The 21,389-nt window shown below is 42.7% G+C and overlaps 1 protein-coding gene across 2 annotated transcripts in view; it reads left to right on the top strand.

Annotated features, from left to right (window-relative positions):
• The first annotated feature begins 9,566 nt into the window (after positions 1 to 9,566).
• MYLK (myosin light chain kinase) overlaps positions 9,567 to 21,389 on the top strand; it is a 180,148-nt gene continuing 168,325 nt past the window's right edge. Inside the window, exon 1 of one of the 2 annotated variants that reach the window (XM_053404081.1) lies at positions 9,567 to 9,975. The gene's annotated coding sequence lies outside the window, so the exon portion shown is untranslated. Of the gene's footprint in view, positions 9,976 to 10,725; positions 10,875 to 21,389 lie in introns of those variants that run through there. The other variant, XM_053404091.1, reaches the window with a different exon arrangement.

The following is a 21,389-nucleotide window of genomic DNA, read 5'->3' as shown; positions in this document are numbered from 1 at the left end:
TGGTGGGATATAAATGCAATAAATATAATAAAAATAAAAAGAAGAAGAATGATGCCTACTAAGAACCCAGTCCTATTGAACACAATGGGTTTTACTCATTAGGGTTAGGATTACAGCCTTATTTTCTCAAAAACTGGGAGTGCATAATTTTTGTTAAACAACACTGGATGACCAAGCAGATTTTAATAAAACTATTTTAACTTGTTAAAAGAGGCTATGCTCATTAACACTGTACAACTTGAAAGGTTGCTAGAGAATTATCTAGAGTACTTTTTACACAGAAACCTTACAGTGACATCTTAAGACTTCTAACCTATAGCAGTTACAAATCTATACAATTATTGGAAAGCACAGCAGTAGAACAACTAAAACAAAACCAGAAGCTGATTGCACACAAACACAATTCAATTTGTAAGCACAAAGAATGTTTCACTCAACAACAAAAAAGCTATGTAATAGATTATACAGCTTCTACTCAAATCACTACATTTCAACACAAAACCTAAATATGCCACTAAAATCAACTTACCCAATAAAAGAAGATGGCCAGCCAAAAACAAATTTTAACAAATCTTTCAAAATTACTAATCCCTTTTTCATTCATCTTGCTTACTGCTGTCTTACACCTCCTGAATAACCAGTAGTGATGATAGATATACTAACTCTAATGAGCATTCAATTGTTGCACTTGTCACCAATTTCAAGTTAATTATCCTTTTAATGGAAAATGTCAAGTGCTTTATAGAGAGGAACAGGTTTGTTAAAAGTCCTAAATCACTTATTCTGGAGTGGTGTGGTAAAGCAAACTAAATCAGCTGTGGTCACATAATGCATTGCTCCTGAAGCAACTTGTTCCAGACTTCTATATGTTGAATTACCAGTCACTATGTAGGGATAGAGATCACTGCTCATGCCTTCTAATTATCAATACCAACATCCATAAACAAATGAAGTAAGACACTTGTGCATAGTCATTAGCTGTGTACAAAAAATAAAATAATAATAAAAAAACCAGTCTGGATAACAAAAAGTAAAGGGAGATGTGTTGGTTCATCAGAGAAATTCAACTTACAAAATAATTGAAAATCTTTAAAGAGTTCTGAAGTACCAGAAAATTTGTTCACTACTTTCTCTGGTCCTAAGAAAAATATTGTCTTATTGTGGATTTTTCAATCTAAATGGTAGTACACTGCAGAATAAATATAGGAAGGAAGCTATCATCAAACCCTGATATTTTAATGGCTGTTATTCTGAAAGCATCTGGGCTTTATCATGGAAGCTGTTGCAGAATCTGAAATACTGAAAAGTTCAGGAATGTTTTTTAAATAGAATAAAGGGTCTAGTTCTCATGGTTGTGGTGAAATGCTTAGAAAACAAGCTTTGCCTACTGATGTAAAATACTGCTTCCATATGCCATTGCAAGGAGACCATGCAGTCCAGGTCCAACCAGTCATTAGTAGTATTCTCGAAGCTTTTCAGAGACAAGAACACCTAATTGTGACTTGCTCTGCAGTAGATGCACCAACAGACCATTAAAGCCAGAACTCAAACATTTCTTCTCATCATTGACTTGTCTTAAACAAATGTAACTAACTTATTAGATATTGTTGGTGAAAGGTGATGCTAATTAGTGTTGTTATCTGCAACTGCAATTGCAGATACAGTATTGACTATTTTTTTAACTAATAAATTAAAGAAAGAAACCAGGCCATGCTCCAGCTTGACCAGAGGGGGGATTCTTGAGTCTGTGCTTTGCTTTTTTAAAAAATTAAAATTTCAGGACTCAAAAGTATCTCCGTTTAGCAACCGTCCTTTGCCAGCAAACAACAGCTTGTATTGGCGTGGAATCAAAGCTGGGTGCAAGAACAGCCATGTCTGCACCTGCATGGAAAAATTACTAGAACTTTCTTGCCAGTGTACATTAATATTAACAGTCTGTTTTTCACTCTCTCCCCCCCCCCCCAAGTATGAACCAGCTCCCAGCATTTTACCACTGTGTCCCAGACCATGTCTCGGCTTTTATGTATATGAACAAAGCAATAATAATGGCCATACGCAGAACCTGGCAGTCCTGCTCTTGGCAGGAGAAAGTCTATGGGGATGTTATTATTATTATTTAAGCCTACAGAGCTCCAGCCAGTGCAAGTGTTGAAGTTCAGCATTTTTGTGGCTTGCAGGCATTAGAAAGTTAGGCATTCCCAGCAAGCTAGCACCCCCCCACACACACACACACCGTCCAGCACTCTAGGCATGAGAGTCTAAAGAATATTTTTGGGAGGTTGTACCATAGTCAACATTCCAGGTATCATTGAACTGCAACTCCCATCAGCCTTACCCAGTATGGCCAATAATCAGGGATGATGGGAGTTGTAGTTCCCAACATGGACTACTCCTGTTTGCAACCTCTGGCTCCCTTGCTAGGTTTCTGAAAATATTGCTGGAGCTTTAACAGAATGAATCTCTCCCCTCTCCAGGTCTATCTTTCTGTCTTTCATTGCACTCGTGCTGGCAAAGCAAAGAAAGCGACTGAGTAGATGGAGCCTCAGGTGTGATGCTGATATGCCGTGTGTGGCAATGTGAAACAGAGTCCTTTCAGTGGTGGCATCTAATCACCTTTCCAGGAAATATTCACCTGATTCATGCTTGGGTTGACAGGCTAAGGCTCTGCAAATTCAGAGGGCCTTAGGTTCAGAATACAATTAGCCGTCCTTATTCCTTATCTGGGTATGCTGTGCTTTTTTACTGCTGCTGTTTCCTTTTTGTTTGAAATAGCTTTGTTTTTATACGGTTCAGCAAGGCAGCTCAATAGATTCTGAAGGATAATTATATAAGATGGATTCTAAACATTTTTAATTAAATGCATTTCATATAAGTGAATCTTAACATAAAGGGGTCCTAAGCACTTTAAATGTAAGCAATGTGTGAATTGTTCCTGAGAGATCTGAGTATTCCAGGTTTCTTTGCTTTTAGTGGATTAAATGTAGAATGCCTAGAATAATATTCTTTGACCCTGATTGTAGTTGATCTCTTCATTACCAGTCAAGCATTTTACATGCAAATCCAGGAATGTCACTATTCCATTGTTCACATTTTCAACTCCAGCTGCTTAGATAATTGACTTCATTTGCGATTAAAGTGTTTCCATAATAAACAAAAGGTTGTACATGCGGTGCCATTTCAGAACCTTTTTACTGCTAGTAAGCTAGAGGAAGAGGCTCTCCTCTGTAGTTCTGAAATGTCTTCAGATTTTGTGAGGCCAAATTGCAGGTGTGCTCCAGCATGACACATAACAAAAAGAAACATTTTGAGTCTAAAAAAAGAGAAGAGATATACAAGTTTAGGGCATGAGCCAGTGAAAGTAAACTCCTTAGCAGCACATTCCTATGGAGATCTATTCAGAAGTAGCTCCCATTTAATTTGATTGGGCTTTCTCCATGGGCGTAGCAAGGATTTGTTTTAGAGGGGGACAGAACCAAGTTATTTGCAATACAGTTGGTCAGTTAGTTAAGTATTTTTATTTATTTACTTTATTGAGGGGGCAGCTGCCTCCCTGCCACCCCCATGGCTATGCCCATGGCTTTCTCCCAACTAAACGTGCATAGTCTAAATCCTGTTTACTCCGATGTGAGAAATAAGCAGGTATAAGAGATAGAATTGTAGAGTTGAAAAGGGCCATGAGGGTCATCTAGTCCAACCCCCAGCAATGCAGGAATCTTTTCCCCAATGTAGGGCTCAAACCCACAACCCTGAGATTAAGAGTCTCGTGCTCTACCGGCTGAGCTATTCTTCAGTAACACACAAGACAATACATATGCCAAACAGAACAAAATATAATAGGACAGAACACATGCAAACATTAGATAATGTACTCCCCACAACACAAGCACCACATAGGACACAACAGAATGCAATACAATGCAGCACACACAAAGAATGTGCAAAATTGTCACACATTGTATGGCATTATATCCTACAGGGTTGCTCATCGGTGGAGGTATAAACACCTTTAGTAATGGAAATGCTCACACATGTACCAGAACAGTTAGCAACGGCCTTGGTGCTTAGTTGGGTATATATGCACAGAAGTTAACAACACTGGGTGGTATTGTCATGTGTAACCAGGGTTGCCACCCATCCCTAGAAAAATGTGATCATTTGTTTGAGAAAAGTGTCACCTATCCTGTTTTGACGCCTTTTTCATGTATTCAGTCTCTTCTTCCTCCCCCAAACTATGCAGGCAGAGGGTGGGTCTGGTGGGAGGAGGAGAGCGAGAACCGGAGTGGGGGTTTGTGCAGGCAGAGAGTGGGTCCATGAGGAGGAGAGCTGAGAGTGAGAGATGGCTGTGTCAAAGAAGTCTTAAATCTACATTGCTCTTGCAACAGAAGTTAAAGGACCCTGCATAAACATCTTCAACTCACATCCACACCACTCCATATCCTGTGGGATGTTATTATTACTAGAGCAGTCATTTTCCTGTTGCCTAGAATGGACCCATAGGGGAATGTGGCTCCAGACAAGGGAGACAGGGAGGGTGTCCTGTGTGTTATCAGAGAGATGGGCATGACTCTAGCTGACCAGATAAAAGGGCTGGCCACGCAACCATCTCCCCCTTGGACTCTTTCTCTCCTGGCTCTTAGCCAGTGCATGGCTCAACCTTCACATGCAATGAAACCCACAAGCAGAAAGTCTGAGATGTAGCTCAGACTTCTTTTCACTGTAACCACAAGATAAAGCCTGCCTTCAGATTACTGCTGTGAGCTGAGTGTGAGTAAAACTTTGTTCTTACTTTTAAAGAAGACTGTGTTGTGTTATTATTATTTTAAGAGGGAAATAAAGGGGAAACTTACCAGGGACAAGCCAGGCTGGATTGCTTAATTAAAGGATTCTAATGAATCATCAGCTTGCTTCCAATAAGTTGCAAAGGGAATGTGCTCTGCTGTTTACTCACTAGCGTAAGTATTAGTAAGGAGGGATAATATCAAAACAATATATCCTCTCCTACCTTCCTTAACATTCTCACATATCCATTGCTCGTTTTTACTGTAACTCATTTTAGGCATCTCTGTTCCTAATCTTCTGATAATCATCTCTGAACTGCAGTATTTACAGTTCAGCTTCAATCATCTGCTTCCCTAAACGCATCCACTCAGTAACTTTATCCTGCTTTTTGTTTCATACAGAAGCCGCTTGAAAATTCTCCTTGGGGTTTGTAGTCTATAAGCTTGGAAAATTGCAAGTACAGTGGTACCTCAGGTTACAGAAGCTTCAGGTTACAGATGCTTCAGGTTACAGACTCCACTAACCTAAAAATAGTACCTTGGGTTAAGAACTTTGCTTCAGGATGAGAACAGAAATTGTGCAGCAGCGGCGCAGGAGGCCCCATTAGCTAAAGTGGTGCTTCAGGTTAAGAACAGTTTCAAGTTAAGAACAGACCTTAAGGTACCACTGTATCACCAAAGAATGTGCCTTAACAAGGCATAAGCCCATCAGGACTCTGCTTCCTAAACATGCCTCTGTAGCAGCTGTCTGAAAAATGTTTATAGCTTTCAAAACAATAAGTGACCAGTTAGGAGCAACATAATATATTAAGGGTCCGCAGCCAGGACCCACATCCTGTGCCTTCAACACTGTACTTCCATAATGAGTAAACAACAGAGTCCTGTGGCAGTTTCAGGACTAACAGATTTATTATAGCATAAAGTTTTTGTGTGGAAACTACTTTCTCAAATACATGTGGTTAGTTTTTAAGCAAGATTCCATTAAACACTTTTTTGTGTGTGTTTGCTTCTACAAACACAACCCTGAAATTGGAGGGTGAGGGGAGCTGAATCGTTACAATAAAAACATTTTTAAAAAACAACTCCAAACGTAATTAACTGACCAACAAGGGTGGTTCCAACTATATACTCTTCCACCTCTATCCCAGGTATGTGTCTAGGTAGTTTGTTGGCTCAAACTATGAGCCAGCCTAGGCTGTTGAAGCCTTCTACTGTTGTTGTTTAGTCGTGTCTGACTCTTTATGACCCCATGGACCAGAGCACGCCAGGCACTCCTGTCTTCCACAGCCTCCCGCAGTTTGGTCAAACTCATGTTGGTAGCTTCGAGAACACTGTCCAGCCATCTCGTCCTCTGTTGTCCCCTTCTCCTTGTGCCCTCAATCTTTCCCAACATCAGGATCTTTTCCAAGGAGTCTCCTCTCCTCATGAGGTGGCCAGAGTAGTGGAGCCTCAGCTTCAGGATCTGTCCTTCCAGTGAGCACTCAGGGCTGATTTCCTTAAGAATGGATAGGTTTGATCTTCTTGCAGTCGGTGGGACTCTCAAGAGTCTCCTCCAGCACCATAATTCAAAACCATCAATTCTTCGGCGATCATCCTTCTTTACAGTCCAGCTCTCACATCCATACAACACTACTGGGAAAACTATAGCTTTAACTATACAGACCTTTGTTGAGGATCACTGCCTTGTCATGGTGAAGGGGCTTGAATAACTAAGAGAAGCTATGAGCTATGCCGTGCAGGGCCACCCAAGACGGACAGGTCATAGTGGAGAGTTTTGACTAAACGTGATCCACCTGGACCAGGAACCGGCAAGCCACTCTAGTATCCCTGCCAAGAAAACTCCATGGACAAAAGCCTTCTACTATTCCAACCCAATTCCTCTTTATCTTTCAGGTTCAGAGTTGCTCTTCCATTCTGCTGTTCAGCTTCAGAACCTGCATAGGTGGGTATGAAATTCTTAACACAAGAACATAAGAAGAGCCTGCTGGATCAGGCCAGTGACCCATCTAGTACAGCATCCTGTTTTCAGAGTGGCCGCCCTGATGCCTGTGGGGAAATCTGCAAGCAGGACCTGAGCAGTTTCCAGCAATTCTGAAGCATTACTGCCTTTGACAGTGGAGGCTGAGCACAGCCATTGTGGTTTGTAGCTTTTGGTAGCCTTACACTCCATGAATATGATCCTCTTTTAAAGCCATTGAAGCTGGTGAACATCACTGTCTCCTGTGGAAGCGACTTACCATCAGCTTATCAATTGCACAGCATACTTCTCCCTAACCTTGGGAGGCACTTGGTCAACTGCCAAAGGTTTCCTTGTGGCTGGGTGTGGAATCTGGATGCAAGAAGGTGGGGTCACCTCACCAGATAAAATCGCAGCAATCAGATTATTTGGATCATTTCTGGAGAAAATATACTGGTTTCAGTTTATTGCCTCATCCACCCCCGTGCTCAAATTCCCTGACAAAAGTGGGTGGAGGGAAGGAATATAGCACTGGTACTCTTAGCAGAAAGCTTGGTTTAACGTGTGTGAGGGACATGACCATTCAGATTCAGTTCATTTTCAGTACTGTATGGTACCTAGTGATAAAAGTAGCATGTTCTTCCATCAAAACCCCTTTACCCACAAAACCATATGGAACAAATATGGCTGGGTCTAGAGCCTTTCTTCCAAAGTTGCCCTTGGCTCACATGTGAATGATGTCATGAGTTAAAAGAGCGAAGGACAAATATTCAATGCCTGGCCTTATGTACACAAACAAAAGTGAGTGGACTATTTCTAGAGGCTTATCTCCTGTTTGTCGTGTTTACACATCTAACTGCTTTTACAACATGCTCAAGCAAACTTTGCAGTAATGCAAATAAGGAGGTGGGGATTCTTTCCTTTCCTTTCACCTATAGTGATCAGCCAAATGCCCAATACAAATGATAAATGATGAGGCATGTAGGAGCTGTAGGCAAGGTAATCTCTCAGTGTCTGGTAATCATCATGGTGTAGTGGTCAGTGCTGGACTTGGACGAGGGAGACTCATGTTTACAAACCCATTCATCTATGAAACTGACCAGTCATGTATCTCAACCTAACCTATGCCAGAGGACTGATATGGGGAGGAAAACACTGGGGTGGTGAAGAACCTTGTATTGACCGAGCCCTTGGGACAGGAATGTGGAACCTCAGGGCCAGGGGCCAAATGTGGCCCTCCAAGCCTCTCTCTCTGGCCCTTGGGACTCTCCCCAGCTACACCCCTCAGGGGCCCTGCTTTGCACTCTCCTTGAGGGCCAATGTGTCCTTGAACTTCTGGCCTGCCTGGATGGACAACAGAGAGGAATATGTGAGTGTATGTAGAAACCAGCCTACAGTGAAAACAAGATTTTTCCCTAAGCTTACTTTTTTCTTCTATTATTCTCTTATGATTTGGATTAAGTCCAAGCAACTGCAATCCTTGCAGGCAATTAAATTATATTATTTTTATGAGTAAACGTCCTAGGATAAGAGGAAAGCAGCTATATCTCCCCTTGAGAGACGGGGTGGAGGGACTTCCTAATGTAGAACTTTATTATCTTGCCCATCAAATAAGGCATATTGTTCCTTTTATTTTAGAAGATACCAAACACTGAGTTCAAATAGGAAGGGAAGTAGCAGATGGTCTCCCAGTATCGGTGTTCCTTTTTTTTGAAACAAGGATTTAGAACCAGTCTAAAGGTGAATAATAGATTTACTCCAACTATGTTTAACTCCCGGAAGGCAAAAGCAGAAGTGTTGGAACCAGCTTAATCACCTTTTATTTCCCTGGTTTTCCGCCCACTTTTTATAATAGGAATTGTAGGTATGATGGGGATGGGGGATGGAGGGACAGGGAACTACATTGTGCGTATCAGTTCTATGATAATGGTGTTCCGCTTAATTTATTGGAAGCTTTTAAGCAGAAGTTGGATGGCCATCTGCCATGCATGATCTAGTTGTGATTCTACATTGGAGGGGGTTGGACTAAGTGACCCCCGTGATCCCTTCCAACTCTACAGTTCTACCATTCTATGAACTGGTTGATGCTTTGCCAGATCTGATTATTTTTAGTAAGAGAGGAGCATTTTGCCAAATTACTGGGGGTGGATGAGTTATCCTACATTTTCCTTGGGGTTAAGTAAGAAGGAGCTATACTATTGCCTTTGCCCGCCCCCCCCCCCCCGGCAAAGGCAATAGTATAGCTCCTTCTTACTTAACCTAAGGGTGATTTATCTTTTTGTTTCCTACTGCTGCAAGTGGCAGAAGCGGCAACTTGTATAGGTAGCCTAGCCATCATTTTACAGTGTCCAAATTGCCTTACCACTGTTGTTCTCTAGTTTTTTTGTTTTTTTTTAGAAAATGGTGGTTACCACTCATAAATAACAAATAAACAAAAATGGAGTGGAGAAAATTCAGAGAAAATTCATCAAAGTGGCCTTTTTCTAAGGTAGTGAGAAAAAGAAAAAATCCAGGAAACTTTATCAGGAAAAAAATGAGAAATCTTGGCTCAGCTATAGTTAGAAAAGATGCACTCATTATTATTTTTGTAATGACTCCTTTCTTGCATTGACAATAGTCATCTACTCAAATAATGCGAAGGACGCTTCTTCGGTCTTTTTATTTTTTGAGGGGATTCCACCTGTGACAACGACAACGGAGTCTGGTGCGCACGCCCCTCGGGTTTCTTTCAGGTCTGAGGCGACGCTGCCTGCGCTATGGATCACTAGTTGTTAGCGGTGTGATCTTCTGTGTCTCTCTCACGCCGCGCCGGTCTGCTCTCCACTCTGCACCTCCAGCCTTTCCTATCGCATCCCCGCCTCGTCTCCCCCTCCCACTGGCTGCAGGTCACCAACGCTTGTTGTCAAAACTGCGAGCAGTCCGTGCAGAAGGGCTGCTGCTGCTGCTGCCGCCGCCTCTGATTACCTCCTCCGCCCCCCACCCCGCTTTCAGCCACATGCACACGCACAAAAACCGATGTCCCGCCTGCTCCCAACTCCTGCAAACATTTCCTAATAAGGCTCCCCAGGCATTAAACAGTCCACGTTTTCGAAAGGGGCAGCCTTGGGGAGTTAAAAGGGAGCCGTCTGGACCGTGTCGCTAAGAAACTGAGCAAGCGGGGACGGAGCGAGAGCGCGGGGGACTGAGATCCGGCGGGAGTTTCTAACTTGACTGGCGGCGGCAGCAACCAAAGCGAACGCGGTGAGTCTCTCCCTCCCTCTTCTCCATTGCCTCCGATGATGCGGGTCTCTTTCCCCCGATTCTGGTCACCTTAGGCTAAGTGCAGGCGAAGAGAGATTTAACAATAATAATGGCTAGAGAGCGGTAGCGAATATGATGCGCCTCTTTCCACGTTGAAACGTGGGCTTGGGTTTTTTAGCCATCCTCCCTCAGTGCGTTTGCTTAGTAACTGAGGCTGCAGTCCTTCCTAACCAATCCTTTGTAATCCTAAAGCTGCAGATCTGCCGTGGGAGCAAATCCCGTTTACCACAGGGGGAGTTTCCTCCAGCCGCACCCCCTGTAAATCTGTATGAAACAGTGCTGCAATCCTGCTAAAGCCTTAGCCCTGCTTGGCTTACTGGGATTTACTTCCGAGGAGACGTGCTTTTGACTCGCGCTTGCGCGTTTCGTTTAACTGATCTCCCTCACCTTTGTAGACCTTTCAAAGAGGGGGGGCGGGCAGGCAGGCAGAGAGTGTCCTGCGGCTGCAGCAACAGCAGCTCCCCATTCACAAAGATGTTTTCTCTCGCACCTAATTGAAAAATGCCAGCAGCCGTCTGGTGGTGGAGAATGAATGCAAAGGGGGCGGGGGGAGAGAGAGAGGCGGCTTGGGCTGGTGCAGCTATAGCTCTGGCCGGGCGTGCAAGGCACAAAGCCTCTTGGCCTTTGCTTTGGTTTGTCGCTGGCTTGGTGTTGGAAGTGACTGTATGTGTGTGTGTGTGAAACGTGCAGGTTGCCTTGGAGCAGTGACTTCCTCTTAATTAATAATGGCGCGAGGGGGACTGCTAGAGCGTCTCTGTGGAGGGAGCGTTTGAAGGGAATCGCTGAGGTGACAAGGAGGGAATCTTGGTTGGCGCGCAGCTTAGGAAGAAACTTCTCCGGTTTGTTACTTGAAGCCTCTGGCTTTTATTTATTTATTTCCATAATCTGTGCAGCGAAGGTCACCATTACTCCTCGCCCTCTGCCTGAAATGTACAACTTCTGCTGCTGTTCCCCTTTTCAACTTTCTGAAAGTATCGCCCTGTAGGAGCCTCGATGTGTGGGAACTATCTGAACTGACTAATTCAATTGTTACTTCTGTCTCAGAAGTCTGTTTGAAAACAACTCCTCACATGACCTGAAGGGCCGCATTCTCCCACCCAACACATGCCCAGAACCAGGCACCATCCTTCCTTCCCCCTCTGTACAAATCCTATCAATTGTTCTGAATCATTTTGATGAACACCAGTTCCCCCAACTTCTTTTTCCTGGTGTCTATGATCAACAGCAGCTGTTTTGCTTCCTGAATATCCCACTATAATAGGTTTTAAAGAGGATTCACTATCTGGGACTAATGTCTGATATATTTCAGTCACAGATTCACATAGCAAAGAATATTGACTTTTGTGCATGCTTGACTTGAACACATAAGGAATTAAAACAAAAAAAAAATTTTCTTTCCAGTAGCACCTTAAAGACCAACTAAGTTAGTTCTTGGTATGAGCTTTCGTGTGCATGCACACTTCTTCAGATACCTGAAGAAGTATCTGAAGAAGTGTGCATGCACACGAAAGCTCATACCAAGAACTAACTTAGTTGGTCTTTAAGGTGCTACTGGAAAGAAAAAATTTTTTTGTTTTGACTATGGCAGACCAACACGGCTACCTATCTGTAACATAAGGAATTATTATGGACAGTTTTGGGCATACTTACCTGAGGATAAGTCCCATTGAGCCCTGAATTGATGGTTTTATGGGATTTACCTAGGAACAGACATGCATAGAATTGTACTTGGAAGTGCACTAGCCTGCTGTTTGTGCCTTTGTAATATTGTATTGTATGGAGTGTTGTTAGGTGTTGTGTAGGCTGCATTGGAACCAGCAGAAGTCCTGATAAAGTCCTGACGCACACAAAGCTTTCTTTGGTGACAATATTCACTTGTACAGAATACCAACACCTCTTTTTTTTTTGCTGCCCATGACCTCCATTTTGTGCTGACACCCATGACACTCGATATATGAGTACTTTCGCCTTGTTGTTGTTTTAAATAAAAAAACAAGGTGCAAGTACTTATGTATTTGTTTTTTTAAAAAAAACACTGCACAAACCTGCTTTACATAGCAAGGAATAAAAGGAACTAAGAACCAATGTCCTCTCAATCCAGTAACCTTGACTGAGTGATATGGAAGAGATGGGGAGCAAAAATACCACCTTCAGCTGAAGTCTGTTAAGATACAACATGTTTCCAGGGGGCAGGAGCTATGTGTACTTGTGCATGTAATGATAGTGGAATGCTATGGCCCTTTCAAATAGTATACTTTTTAGACATGCAAGTGGTGCCTACTAAGCAAGGACTCCTGAAGCAAAACATAATGTGCGAGCCAGAAGTACATAGTAATCACTCTTGGGTGCACTGGCTGGGAAAAGTGCTGCATTACTTTCAGGAATTGCTGCTAGCTGTACTTGCCATTAATTGCAGTATATATTATGTTTCTTCAAATGAGCATGTGCCTGAAGTTGGTGGTAGGTATGGAGAAAAAGTTCTTGGGTAATGGTCCACTTACATGCATTTTAAGGGGACTGCAGGGTCTCTGTGTAGAGTCTGTGTGTATCTCCCCACCTTTGCCTCACCATTTTCATTTCTTGCAAGTTACTAGTGAATAATTTGCAGTAGGACTACTGTAGCCCTGGGACGCGGGTGGCACTGTGGGTTAAACCACAGAGCCTAGGATTTGCCAATCAGAAGGTCGGCAGTTCGAATCCCCGTGATGGGATGAGCTCCCGTTCCTCGGTGTCTGCGCCTGCCAACCTAGCAGTTTGAAAGCACGTGAAAGTGCAAGTAGATAAATAGGTACCACTCTGGCGGGAAGGTAAATGGCGTTTCCATGTGCTGCTCTGGTTTGCCAGGAGCGGCTTAGTCATGCTGGCCACATGACCCGGAAGCTGTACGCCGGCTCCCTCGGCCAATAAAGCGAGATGAGCGCCGCAACCCCAGAGTCGGTCACGACTGGACCTAATGGTCAGGGGTCCCTTTATCTTTACCTTACTGTAGCCCTACCATTAGGTAGAATAAGACAACCTCCTCCAGCAGTGTACGCAGCACCCCCTGCACCAATTCCCCCTGAGATACCTTACAAAGCACCCTCTAAGTTTCTCTGTTGTGTGTGGGAGGTCTCTGTCCTTCTGCTGGTGTAAGACTCAGCTGCCAGTCTGGCTGGATTCTGTATGTGGAATGGCTTAAGTGCTGTCTTGTCTTTTGCTTCAGGCATGATTATGTCTTCTGTCTATTGCACGGCAAAGAGGGGCAGGCTGGATGGTGCTAGGGGAGGTCTGTTGAACCCTATCAGAATCCTCCGTGCACAGGAATAGTTTTCTGCCTGTTCAACTGTTATCGTGCATGGAATTATTTCTGTGGGTGCAAAAGTGAAAATTTTATGTTGCAATACGTTCACGCTGCTTGTTCATGGATGATGCCTTGAGATGGATTTTAAATGGATCCTGCTCATATAATCATCCTGGCCGGAGGGAAGGGGAAGGAATATAATAGATAATACAGTGTAACAGTATTTCATCACTTGTATGGATCCATGATGAACCCATATGCTTCAGTATTTTAAAAAAGTGATTTTCACTATCTGTATGACACTAAATGCTGACACTGCCTGTTGGAGGAATTCAGCATTGTGCTAAGTGGATCATTCCACCAGCGCAAGCTTTCTGGCTTGCAAGATGGAATGATTCCCCTTTCCTCCTCTAGTGTGCTGTTCCAGGGGTTCTCCCAACCCCCTGTGCCAATTTTGGGGGTGGGGAGGAGGGGAGGAGAGAGGGGAAAGCCCCACTACACAAGTGGAAGTCATTGTGCAGGGCTTCCACTGATGGGACTCATTAGTTGAATCCCACCCAGTATCTCTTACCTCTTCACCAAAGTTGGCCCTACCATTAGGCAGAGTGAAGCAATCGCCCTAGGTAGCAGATGCTGTGGGGCAGCAGTAACACTCTATCTATCTAGCTGCTGCTGCTGAGCTCCCAGACCATTCCCAATTGTTTAAGATCAGACCCATGTGTGCCACACAGGCTTCCATGTACCCCTTAAAATAGCCTCCAGCTCTCAGGTGCACTGGAGGTCACTGCCCTGTTGCCAGTGTTGAAGTCCAGTCAGCTTCTGCACATGGAAGGAAAGGCACTCGACTTTGCCCTTTGTCTCAGGCAGCAAAACGGCTTGGGTCAGTGCTGGTTCTCATCTTTCTTTCTCATTGTACTCGACATACAGCTGTTGAGAAACCTGTGAACACCCAGATGTGTAGCAGTTCACTTAAACTGACTGAAACAAGCGCTGATCCTCGATTCCTCACTCGCTAGGATGATGCACAAGAAGCTATGCTGTAGAGTACCTGATATTGACTCTTTGGGTAGACTCGCAGCCTTTCTCAACCTTGGGTCCCCAGATGTTGTTGAACTACAACTCCCATCATCCCTAGCTAGCAAGGCCAGAGCTCAGGGATGATGGGAGTTGTAGTCCAACAACATCTGGGGACCCAAGGTTGAGAAACACTGGAGAGCCTTTAATAATTTTACTCAGGTTCTCTTTATTTCTTCTGCCACAGGACGACTCTTCTTTGGTTGATCTTCCTGATTGATGGTTTCATTGTACAATCATACTTCAGGTTGAATATGCTTCAGGTTGAGCGCTTTCGCGTTGTGCTCTGCGGTGACCTGGAAGTAACGGAGCACGTTACTTCCGGGTTTCGCCGCTTGCGTGTGCACAGACGGTCAAAATGACGTTATGCGCATGCACAGAAGCGGTGAATCACGACCTGCGCACGCGCAGATGTGCAGTCACGGATCCCGTTCTCATCCTGAGGTACCACTGTATAGTTCCAGAGATACTAAATATAAATATTTTAAACAAGGTTGCTTCTGTGCAATTTACAGCAGTTCGATCTACCGAAATCAGTAGATAAAACAACAGAGTCTTAACAGATTTAGGTTGCGCTTTGATGACCCACTTTTTGAACATACATTCAGATCAATTTGCAGGGTTGTTATACAATAGTCACTGTTTATTGAGCCTTTATTCTGATTTTTGTGTGTGGCTTTTTCATCTTATCATCAATTGTTATCTGACACTTTCCCATCACTTTCCTTACTGCAAAAAGTTCATTGAGGTGGGTGGGGGGTGGGGAGAGAGAAGAAGGCAAGAGTGCCAAATCTGCTTTAATTGTGGGATCTGGATTTGTTGGTATGTGATTGAACAACCATAAAATAGTAAGAGTCGTAATGCAGCCTTAATGCAGCACAAGCATTTGGAGACAGGAATCCAGTTCTGCATATAAGGCACCTCATTGCATAAGCATTAGCACATGCTAATGTCACCAGATCAAGCTGCTGTTAAAGGGCCAGGAACAAGTTGGTGTCCATCACTGGCTAGGGGGCACAATGGCTATATTCTACACTGAATAACTGAGGAGGATTTCTGTGTATTATCACCAAAACAGTGCTTTTTCTATATGCTTCTGGGGTTGATCTTGCCAATTCACCACCCCTGGATGGTTGTTTCTCTCTGTTGAATTGCTGCCAGTTCCTGGACATTGGGGGTATCATGGCAGTGTTTTGGGAGTGAAGGTGAGAAATTTAAGATTCTATAATCCACAATATTTATTTATTTAAGAAAAGCATACGCTGTCTAGGGCAGTGTGCACGAAAATAAAAATACCCAACAGAAAGCGAATATCATGATAAAAAAACTATAGCAGCAGCTACATGCAGTTTCTACCTACCCAATACTGAAAATAGAAGAATGTGAGTTGCCAGGCAAGTCTCCTTGGGAAAGGAATTTCACAAACAGGGCACCATTGCTAAAAAGGCATTTTCTAGGGTTTGCTGCTTGCCCTCTCCTCAGGTGATAGGGCATCTAAAGGAAAGCCTCTGCTGAGGGAAATCTCAGTACATGAGCAGGGTGATATGAGAGTAGCCATTATACAAGAAGAAGAAAACTCTAGAACATCAATTTCAACATGAGAACTGGGTAGGGTGTTTTATATGGAGTAGAGTTCCTTTAAAAAATTGTGAATAAAAATAATAAGTAACTTTTTTTGTTTTTTAATCACTATTGTATAATACGCTGCAGCTAGCAAGCCATGGTCACTGGCCAGTGTTGATTTGCTGACATTCCACTCCTATTATTCTATAACTGCTTTGCAAGCCCCTTTCATTTCTAGCCAGATCCAACTTTTTCAGTTTGGTTGGTGTGATGGGTAAAGGGATGTTGATGAGAAAGCTGCTGTGAAAACACATGCTATTCTGATGCCCTATTCAAACATGTACTTACCTTGGTTGGATTTTAAAAAAATCATTAAATCAAGTACATCTGCTGGCACTAGATTGCTAGGAAGCGAAACTGGTGTACATTCCATTGTGAAATGTCTACTGTGAAACAAGCATCCTGCAAATCGTGGGGGAAAGAAACAAATAGTCCTAGATAAAAAAAAGACTATTTTAAAGTTATTAAAGGTTAATTTGCATCTTTTAGTTCAATAGTTCTCCCTTATATAACAAGTAGGAGTGGGGGGAAATGGATTCAGAGCAAGTATACATTGAGTTTCCAAAACTTAAAACATTGAATAATTATTTTGAAGTGATTTATGCCATATCAAAATTTACATGTAAAAGTCCATAGAAGTTTTTCCTGTCTATTATTATAGCAGAGCTAAAGAAAACTTGGAAGTTTTGATTTTTATGAATTCCAGTGGCATCCACTGGATGCAAATCCCTTCCAAAAAAACTTTAGTAAGGAAAATATTCTTGTCTGCTCGTGAATTCATGCAGATTTTGGCTGCTTAGTAAAAAATAAAAAATCCATTCTATCATGCAGTGTATAGGAATTAAGATCTGATTTTTTTCCAATCCAGATGTTCAGCCTTGTGAAGTGATTTAGCTGACAGAAGCACACAGGCCCTTTGCAATACGTTTTAATTATTGTTTCATCTTTTTGAAATGTTATTGTTACCCATCAGCTATCTTAAAGTCTTAATTTAGAATTACTTTTGCATTTTATTTATTCAAAACTAATTGTCATTAGCAAAAGAATTCAGTCATGCAAAAGAATTCAGTCAGAACATGTCATGCAAATCCAATTTTGCCAGCTTTATCTTGCTTTGTCAAACACATATTGATTTCAGTGTAAGCCCCATGGTTTCAGATGAATCTACTTAGTTCCAACTAAATATGTTTAGTATTATATCTTGCACAAAGCTTTGCAGCAATTCTATTCTCTCCCCACTTGACAAATGTTTGTCACCTGAGAAGGAATCTTTTTTGATTTATGATTTAGGAAAATTCCATGAATCCCAAAGGGATGTGAACACTGCTATCTGCCTGATAAATGTTACCAATTTGCTGTTCTAGTTCCTTTACTGGTAAGAAATTACAACTCCTGTTATCATTGGGGGTTTTTTAAAATAAAAAAGCAAAACAAAAAACTGTAGGGCTCAATGCAGAGCTAATTGTGGCTGTGAGGCATGATGTGAAAACAGGTGTCCTTGAGGTCATAGATTCTTGTTTCTTGTGCTCATTGGGCCAGATGTTGCACTGATTCGTCACCCATAAAGCCACATATTTTAACTGTAGATGAATAGTAAATTGTTAACCAATAGTGCGGTAGGAGAGCTGAAATAAATTCACTTCTGGCAACTAATGTGCCCTTTTGGTTTCAGATAGTACAAGGGTAGACAAGTCTAAAAAGCCTGGAACACAAATTTTCACAGCTCATTTGAAGGGTTACTTTGCTCAGAATCAAGTATACCCTTCCAGAGTTAATGCTAAATACATTACAGTGGTACCTCGGGTTACATATGCTTCAGGTTACATACGCTTCAGGTTACAGACTCCGCTAACCCAGAAATAGTGCTTCAGGTAAAGAACTTTGCTGCAGGATGAGAACAGAAATCGTGCTCCGGTGGCGCAGCAGCAGGAGGAGGCCCCATTAGCTAAAGTGGTGCTTCAGGTTAAGAACAGTTTCAGGTTAAGTACGGACCTCCGGCATGAATTAAGTTCTTAACCCGAGGTACCACTGTACTTCTGGTAAATGATCCACCATAGCTGCTAGAGGGCTGTGAAAATTTCTATCACGGTCTTTTTAGATTTTTCTACCCATGTACTATCAGAAACCAAAGGATCATATTGGCTGACAGATGTGAAATATATGGGCATTATTTTCAGCTCTCCTAGCCCACAACAAGGGCCAAACTACAAAGTATGTTATTCACACTTTTTAAAAGCTTGAAGTGGCCATTTTAATTTTGTCAAAGAAGCAAACATGGGACCCTGATCCAGATCAGATCCCCTCTTTGGTTCCATCTGAGAATTGCCCCTTCCTGTATGCAATTTGATCCCAGCGTTGCTGTTTACGAGTAGGGAGGAACCAATTTTAATTGGAAAACATGGTGAGAGGGGCTCATATCTGGATCAGGATCCCATGATTACTTTTTCATCAGAATAAATGTATTCATTTTCCTCCTTGCCACCTCCTCTCTGGACAAGGAGTTGCTAGCATTGAAAGCTGAGAGCTGTGGGACAGTCTAGCCTCCCCATGGAGTGAAGATGGGGTATGAAGAGTTCCAAATTGTGCAAGAAACATATGTGCCAACAGGAGGCTGCGTCCTGTCCTTCAGACCTTTGCCCCCATGCATGGGCAGAGCAAGGGTTGGGCCAGTGAATGTGGTCCTGTTCTCCCAGTCCATGCAATTATTAATTGCGCAAACTGAATGCCTGAGTAGGGCTTCTCTTGCAGTCCAATCCTATGCAGACTTAGTCAGGCGTAAGCCCATTGATTCCATTGCGTTCTACTAGAAGCTGAAAGCTGCTGTGTTTCTCAAGAGAAATGTGGGAGAGGACAGGCAAAGGGAAATTTGTGTACATTCCCAAACACATCCTGCTTAGAGCAGTAGTGGACAGCTTGGTGAGGTACTGCAGCTCATCTGACTTCTGGTCAGTTGCGTTGTTGCTGCTCACTGGGAGGTAGGAAATATCAGTGAGTTCTCTACAAATGTACCACCGGAAGTGCTAGATTGGTTCCACTGGTGCATTTGCAGCAGGGCAGCTGACTGGAGGCCAGGGGAGTGGTACCACCCCGCCATGCTGTGCACTACTAGGCAGAACTTCAAAATGTCCCTCAACTCATTTGCTGTTTGCCGGTTCTTGCCAATTACTGACAGTCATAGATACAGTCATTAATTCTTGATTACAGCTCCATGATATCCATACTTAGTAGAGAGGGAGGTATCAAACTCTTTTCACAGTCTTCAAATCATGCCAGCGCTATGTACTTTACCAAAGTTTCTGGATGTTCTGCCATTTCCACAGGAGATTATTAATTCTGAGGTCACGCAGATCAGAACATCCTTCGAGAAATGGGATTTGTTGACCAGTTAAGGTTCAAGGTCTCCTACAAGCTCTTATCTTGTGTTTTTATCTGTGATTTCAAAACTATGGTGTGTTGGCTCTCCTATAGGAATGTGTGAAGACATGAACAAACAAAGTGATTGCCGAGCATCGTCAGTAAGGGGGCGGGGTAGAGATACATTTGTTTTGGAGGAGGTGCGGGAACGGCTTAACTCTGAGCTCTTGGCTTTGTAATGTCATGCACATAAATGCTTAGGAAGAAGTTTCTATCTTTCCCCCACAGCTGTGGAAGCCTCTCAGACTTTAATAAGCTTCTTTGTTTGGTACTGTCCATATTTATATAGCACACAAATGTATCTGCCACTGTGTAATATGGGATAACAGAGATTTGTACTGAAAACTTACCATGGAGAAAATAATATAACAAAGGATGTGCCATTTCATTCTTTCCTTCCCCTACAAGAATTCATGTTGCCATGCACATTAATTGCTTCTATTTGAAGTGGTGAATTAAATCTACATGCTATAAGCCAAGTTGGGAGTCATATGTCTCATTTTAAATGAAAGCAGACTCTCGGGACTGATCCTGACTACTCATTATTTTACCCAGGCCTTTCTTCCTCTCTTTTCTTCTCCTTGAGGATGCCTACAGCCTTAAAATACTGATGACAACTTGATTAATGTGCAGGAGTGCTTGTGCCACTGCCTGTACAGTGTAGCAGTGATATAATATCCAGGTCTTTTTGGCAGGCAGATTGGCTGTGTGGGATGTAGCTTTGGTGGGAGGGTGAAGGGTTAATAAAATGGCTTTCTTTTAAGCTAGTCACAGCAAATCAATACCACTCGTTGCTGTTGCCATGCTAAAAACCAGTAGCTTTGCGGTAACTTTAACTTCTGTGGAAGGCCAGTATGTATTGGAAGACTGTGCAGTGGCATGACTTTATATCACAAATGAAAGCTCTCTTAATCCTTAGAAAACCAAGATGTAATACCTCATCATCTTTCAGCAGGCCCAGTGGATATTTACCTTCTCACTGGCTTCTGTAGACCATGTGCTTGCGGGATGGAAATATGCCATTTTTCCAATTGTGTTTTTTTTAAACCACAGATCAGAAATGATTATGGGGTTGTTGTTTTAAGTCTCAAGTTGCCAGATTTATGATGAAAATGGGAAAAAATCTCAGCTTTCACTTAAATGTATAGGAAAGATTTCTAGTTTTCTTTTTTTCCTTTGGAGAAAAATGTAAGAAGCTCAAGTGCTTATGGGCTGAAGTAGGGGGACAGGCAGCTTTGGAATGGGGAAGAACATTTAGCACATGATACAGGGATGTTGTGAACTTGCCTGTTGCGCAAAATTATTTAGCACCCACATGAATGTGATGGCAGCTGCTAAGCTAGGCTTTACAGTGAGCATGTTGCTCTTAGTCAAATTAATCAACTACAGTGGTACCTCGGGTTACATACACTTCAGGTTACATACGCTTCAGGTTACAGACTCTGCTAACCCTGAAACCCGCTTCAGGTTAAGAACTTTGCTTCAGGGTGAGAACAGAAATTGTGCTCCAGCGGGACGGCAGCAGCAGGAGGCCCCATTAGCTAAAGTGGTGCTTCAGGTTAAGAACAGTTTCAGGTTAAGTACGGACCTCCGGAACGAATTAAGTACTTAACCCGAGGTACCACTGTATTTTGAAATTATTATCTCTAGATGTGAAACACCTTTAGTCCATTCCTAAAAAAAGAAGAGCTTTGCAAGCATTTTTTGACTAAGAGTAAGCCCCACTAAATTCAGCTGGGCATACATAGAAAAGTGTACATCTGATTGTATCCTTGGTCTTAACTAAAGTAAGATTGCTAACTTTCCATTAGCTTGTTCTATGGTTTCTAAGCCTTTAGCATGTTTTGCTTATTGCTATTACGATTTCAGTGTCCTTGCCTCTGCAAATAAGAGGACCTGAAACTAGAGTTACTAGCTCCCCATCAGGGCAATGCTGCCATGCTTTTAACAGCTACATGACAGA

This window comes from Podarcis raffonei, chromosome 1, assembly GCF_027172205.1.
Source record: "Podarcis raffonei isolate rPodRaf1 chromosome 1, rPodRaf1.pri, whole genome shotgun sequence".
Taxonomy (NCBI): domain Eukaryota; kingdom Metazoa; phylum Chordata; class Lepidosauria; order Squamata; family Lacertidae; genus Podarcis; species Podarcis raffonei.
This window is presented reverse-complemented; position numbering and strand designations above follow the sequence as displayed.